The 6,533-nt window shown below is 34.2% G+C and overlaps 1 long non-coding RNA gene across 1 annotated transcript in view; it reads left to right on the top strand.

Moving 5' to 3' along the window:
• The first annotated feature begins 592 nt into the window (after positions 1-592).
• The window catches only part of LOC116094357, a 17,021-nt gene continuing 11,080 nt past the window's right edge, over positions 593-6,533 (top strand). The window contains exon 1 of the long non-coding RNA XR_004120062.1: positions 593-798. This is a non-coding gene — a long non-coding RNA (uncharacterized LOC116094357). The remainder of the gene's footprint in view (positions 799-6,533) is intronic.

Below are 6,533 nucleotides of genomic sequence, written 5' to 3'. Positions count from 1 at the left end.
AATGTCAGGTCTGGGAGATGGTTTTGATGACATTCTTACAAATGGCCCTTAAAATAACCCAGCTCATGCTTGGCCCTTCACTTTTCCAGTGTGATGGACTAGCTAGCCAGCGATGGGCAACTGAGAGGAGGAAGCTGTCCTTAATATGAATGGCAACCTAAGACAGGGAATCCCACTAAGTTGATAGGGTTCCCCCTATGATGGATCAGACCATTCTGGACTTGACTGTCCTTGCAACCTCTCTGACCTAAGACAGGCGCAGTCAGCTTGGAATCTCTAGGAACAAGTTGATTTAGACATTGCCACCCTAAGTATGCCTTGTTTCTGTATTCAAAAAAGGGGGACGTATTGGGGCCCAAAAGTCCCTGGCATCTCAGTCTCCATTTTGTCCCTGGGCCATCATCTATTAACTAACACTCTATTGTTTCTTCCACTATCTTGCTTTTGTTCCTGTAATTGACTCAGGGCATTTTATGATAGGGGGATTTCCAGACTTTTTACAATGAGGACATTCTTTTCCAGATTTTTTACAATGGGGACATTCCATTTGCCTTAATGTGTAACCATAGATATAAGACAGGTTTGGCCGATACACCTGGGCAACAACCTTTGTGTTTGTAGCTATATAAGCCCTTTGTGTCCCAAGAGTAAGACTTGAACAGAATTTTTTATCTTGTCTCCTACATTTGTATCTCCTGATCCCAATTTGTCATTGATGTTCCCTTCCCTTGAGAACCCTGTTTTTTAAGTCCTGCAGGTCGGGGCAAAGGTGAAGTAGAGAGATGGAAGGGAATAGAGGTGAGTGAATAAGTTCGACTTCTCAAGAAAAAAAAAACATTAAATACTATCAACACATCTTAAAACAATTCTGTCACTCATCAGTGTCTCCCATTTTGGTCCAACTTAGTGTTAGAAAGAGAATTATTTCCAAGTCACTGTTTGTGCTTCTCATGGTTTAGGGCAGATAAGTCTGAAGTAAATATATATTATTGATATGAGCATGATCAAAACAAGGACGCAAATGCCTCTGATCAATGAGGAAGCAAAGACGTTTTGTGCTGTGAGTACAGATGTTTGCTATTGATTAATTTTATTTAAAATAAGTGAATGGAGAAACCATCAAGACAACTTCTGTCAAATGACAGCAATTACTTTTCTTCTACACATAACATCACTGAGATTATCCAATTCCCACTCTTATTCATGTTCTATGTGCTAAATTCACCAAGTTTCTGAGAAAAGCTATTGTGTCTCTATCAGCACATATGAAACTTTCAATACTAGCTTTACTGGAGCTATGCTTGTCTTTTTTCATTTCCCCATCGCCAGTTGGATCAATTACAATACCATATAGGTAGCAACATTTTGCCAAGCATATTTTGTACCAAGCTCCCTGAAATCACCTAAACACAATCACAACCCTGTTATTTGGTCAATGTCTTCTTCTCCTACATTTTCTGTAGGAAAAAAGACTGTTACTAAACCAAATTGGGCTTATAAATAGTGACACTCAACCACTAACTTTTAAAATTTAATACTTTTTTAGGTCACTACTTCTGCATTCATTCTCTGTGACAGCTCCTTTCAAAGACACATCAGAGAAGGAAAGAAAATTTCCCCTTGACTGGAAAAACAAAACATTAAAATGCTTATGAAATGTTTCTACTCAGGTTTCTTTCCATTTTCTATGAATCAAAATTTCCATATTTGAATAGGGAATACATAATGAATGATAATGGTTGTTGTTGTTATTACTATTACTATTACTATTTTTATTTTGTTATTATACACACAGAGGAATTCATTTTGATATCTAGTTCTCCTTTTAAAGAATAATTACTTCTTTAAACAAAAGTATTTAATATCTAAATTTTTGCTACATTATAATTATTTTATTGAATTTTTCAGAATTATGCATCAAATAACTAATATGTTTCACCATTATACTTCAGAAAACCAATTTTGAAGTTCAGTCATGGAAGAAATTAATTCTCTCTCATTCTCTCTCTCTTTCTCTCTCTCTCTCAGTCATACACACACACACACACACACACACACAAACAGCAGGTAATAGTTACCTATCATTCTTGCTCTATCTTTTTCTAGAGATGGGACATCATGAGATTTCCTCCATCCATGCCAGCTAATATATATGTTTCGTTGTTCAGGTCTTGTTTAGGCAGGTGCATTGTTGAAGTTTCTTAGATAAAGCTCTTCTATCATTTCCAAGATATGTGGTCTTGCAGCAGACTTCTTGGCCCTCTGACTCCTTTAGTATTTTTACCCTCCTTTCAAGATGTTCTATAAGCTTTAGTTGCAGAAAAATAATAATAAAAGGAGATCCATCCATTTTATGGAGGTAGCAAGGATATGGAGATGGTTTATGAAAGGAAATGAGCATAGGAAGGGTTGGTGGAAGGAAAGTTCCATAATTATATATTCTCATAACTAATTTCAATAAACATTGTGTAATATACGTAAAATATTTAAGACATATTACTAACCATAGATGTAGGATTAGAATGACTTCCCAATTACAAATTAGAAAACTGTACATACCAATTTAGATTTTTGTTTTTATTACAATTAAACAATCACTATGATTTGGAAGACTAGTGAGCTGGTTCAGGGGCTGAGACTACTTGCTGCTCTTGCAGAAGACCTAGTTGAGTTCACAACACTCACCTAGTGACTCCAATTTTTTTGCACATGTTGTTACAGAGGATCTGATGCTTTTCTCTGTCCTCTGGGTACCACAATCACACATGATATGAAACAAATGTATAGACAAAACATGCATGCAATTTTTAAAAGTAGATGAGTATTTTCAAATGTTTAAATTGGTGTAACTGTGGGTCTTGGTCTCTGAGGAGGCTTGCTATGGCCTTGGTCTCTGAGGAGGCTTATTATGGCCTTGGTCTCTGAGAAGACTTGCTCTGTGGCTATGCTCAAGTGGTCTTTATCCCAGTTCATTGTTTATCAAGGAAGAAAAGAACATTCAGCAGTGGATATTCTAGGTTGAGAAATCTGTCACATTTACATCATTTTAAATTATTAAAATTAGCTGCAGGTTTGCCATCTAGTGTATGGATACAAATTGCACATAATATTTATAAGATAAGACATAGATGCATTATGTACCTATTTTTAAAATTCTCAACAGTCTTAGTAAAATACCCATGGATTTTGCTTTCTTCTTTATACTTAACAATGAAGACAAACTTAATAATTATTTATATGCTGAGCACTGAACTGGTCACTGGATAATTTGTGTTTATCTATGTATACATTGGCCGAAATATGTAGGTTCATCAAGAAGGTGTTTCTTTATTCTCTCCTGGAATCATCTGGGAAGGCAGGCTGTATTTTTTTTTTCTATTTTGACAGTGGATTTGACTAAGGTTGCTAAACAGGGGTCAATCCCTTAGTTAAATTTTAGATTTTATGTCTGTATACATTTGGCTTGAATTTCCTTCAGAAACATCACATCAGCTGTCAAAAAATATTTATCAGATGGAAGCTATAATGCTTCTGAAAATATGGGAACAGATTGTTTAATAGCAATATTCCCTATGTAGAAGAATATGGCATTAGGTAATAAAACGGTCTTCCCGTCTGTGACTCCTCACCATGTGGTCTCAGTATGTCTGAGAATGAAGCAGGCATTTATTACTTCATATGTCCTCTGATACTTTGGGATTATCACTTAATTAACTTGGTATAAATAGATTGAACAAGTGGTGTGAATCCCAGTGGACACAACACTTAGGATTCTATGATGGATCCTCAGTAGAAAGCCGAGAAAATGAACTAACGAGCTATGGAGACCTGACACCTGCTTCAGATTAGGGTTTCAGCTGACGATAAAAACATTTGCTATTTTTCTGCACATTTTGTCAGTACTGGCTGGCACATTTAGAAGTTATAAATAGGCAAATATCTATTGAACTAGTTAGCCCCCTTTTGTATCTTTCTCGCTCTGAGAAAATGTTAATGGTGAAGTGGAACTTTAAATTCCACAGACAACCTGAAACATTTTATTGTGTTAAGATTTAATGTTTCAACAAAATGTGATACTTGATGGTTAAGACAGTTTTGTATTGCAGGCACTAAAGAGTATATGTGTATCATTTGTGGTAAAAATGTAAGAAATCAGCATGAGAGCTACTGTAGCTGGAGCTTTGTTATCTTTAAAACACTGTACAAAGTAAATTTAAAACTTTTTATCAAATCTCTGTAGTACCATTTGAGATCCTGACTTGACACTTTTTGAGAGTGTTCAATGTAGTGTGTCTTAGGATTTGATTAGCTGTACCAAAAAATAATACCTAAATGTTTCGCTCAAATTACTTATAAAAAAGAAGCTTCAAAAACAGTATACTATAATACACATTTAGGAAATTATATCTCAGACACATGTTAGGACAGCCATGTTTCAGGATACATTGTATACAGTGTATCCAAAGCATAAATATTCATAATAGTTTTTATATCAAAACTTAGGTAGATATTTTATAGTTATTGAGTACAGGCAGGTCTGGTCTTGGAGAGACTTTTATTTGTATTTATTCATTCCCCATTCCCATGAAAATGGCATTTCTTTCTATGTGACCTTAAGATCATACATATTGCTTCAGTTAGAAAAATAAAGGACAGGGCAAAAACTGTTAAGTTTTTGAAATTTAATGAAACTTACCCTCACACTCAGAGGTCACTATCTTTCTTTTACTAATAACCCTATTTACTTATATAAACTATTTTACATACTTGCTTTTCTTTTTATTTATTTTTTATTAATATGTATTCCTTATATAAACTACTTGTATGAACTATTTATATATTTGCTTATATAAGCTACAGATCAGAAGAACTTCCTGTGATAAAAATCCTCACACAGTAAAATTGTAATATTAATCTATATTCTGACTTTCTTCTCAAATGCACAAGAGAAGACATTTTTGGCATGCTGTCTACAGAAAAGAATACATTAGTTAAGAAATGATTTATGAATTCTCAGAAAATTAGAGATTATTAAGTTTAAAATTCTTGTTTTGAATTCATGTCTCCAGAAAATGCCTCTACTCTTAAAACCTGGTGGTCAATGTGGTCTCTTGAATATTGAGACCTAACGCAGGATCTAGTCTATCACCTGATAGAGGTAAAGTGTATAGGGAGCAGCAAACCCAATAGTGCTTTGTATAGTTTTGGTAAGCTTTTTATACAATACTATTTCATTTCAAGACATAAAACATTAACTACCACATACATGTTTTGATCTACCACCAGACATGCACGGTCTTGATTATACACAAACATTTGATAGTATTCATAAAATTCAAATCTTCTCTGAAATGTTCATAGAAATCTACATTCCTATTAATTTATTTCTTTTTCTGATTATAACTAATCTTTTGGTAGCTTCCCTACTTCTAAAATTGAACCTGTATAACAAATATTTAGCCAACTGTCTGAACTTGAATTTTGAATACAGATTTAGATTATTCATAGTGAGTGTTTCTCATTGATAATAAGGTAATAATGTTCTGAGAATAACACCAAGTATACTTCATAGCCTATCATATTAAATCGTATTATATTAAATAATATGCAAGGCTGTTTTACTTTGTTACTCTAGGAATGACTGATGCACAGAATAATTGTAAGATTCACGTACGAGTTATACACTGAAAAAACTAGGTTGTTTTTCCTTACCTAGCTTTTAAAATGTGTGTGCATGTGTGCATGTGCATGTGTGCATTTTCATGTATGTGCAGTTACATGTCACACGCACACCCTCTTGATTTGAGAACCTATCCACATCTTTATTGGAAAACATAACTTTGATAATTGTCTGGCTATTTTTCTATTGCTTTGATAAGACACCATACTCAGGCAAGTGTGCTGAAGATTACATTTTAAGACACTACCTTGAATCAGAGAATAATTGGAAATGGCATGAATTTTTGACACCTCAAAACTGCCCCCAGTGATAAATTTCTCCTTCTAGGACACACCTCTTAATCATTTCTAAACTGTTCCATTGACTCAGAACCAAATATTCAAACATATAAGCATATGGGGGTTACTGTCAATCAAACTTCCTCTATAACCTATTTATTTATTTTCTTTTCTTTTTATTGAAAATAGATTTTCTATTTAACATATTCTAATCATGCTTTTGCTCCTCCTAACATTCCCCATTCCTCCCCTTCCCCTGGCCCTATCCATATCCTTTTCTCCCTTCTGTTTCTCATTAGAAAACAAGCAGGCATCTAAGAAATAATAATAAAATACATTAAGATGAAACAAAAAAGAAAAAAACCTGAAAATGGCAAACCAATTGAGCAAAAAAAAGTGTCAGAGAAAAAGCATAAGAAACATACAGACAGAGAATCAAGCTTTGGGTCACACAGGTATTTCCTCAAACCCCAAACTGAAATCCATAATGTATGCAAAAAGACCTAATATGTTTAAAAAAGGAAAGAAAGGAAAGAAGAAGAGGAGAGGAGAGGAGAGGAGAGGAGAGAAGAGGA

The sequence above is a fragment of the Mastomys coucha genome, unplaced genomic scaffold (genome assembly GCF_008632895.1).
Source record: "Mastomys coucha isolate ucsf_1 unplaced genomic scaffold, UCSF_Mcou_1 pScaffold16, whole genome shotgun sequence".
Lineage (NCBI taxonomy): Eukaryota > Metazoa > Chordata > Mammalia > Rodentia > Muridae > Mastomys > Mastomys coucha.
Note: the sequence above shows the minus strand (reverse complement) of the source record. Positions and strands in the feature narration are given on the sequence as shown.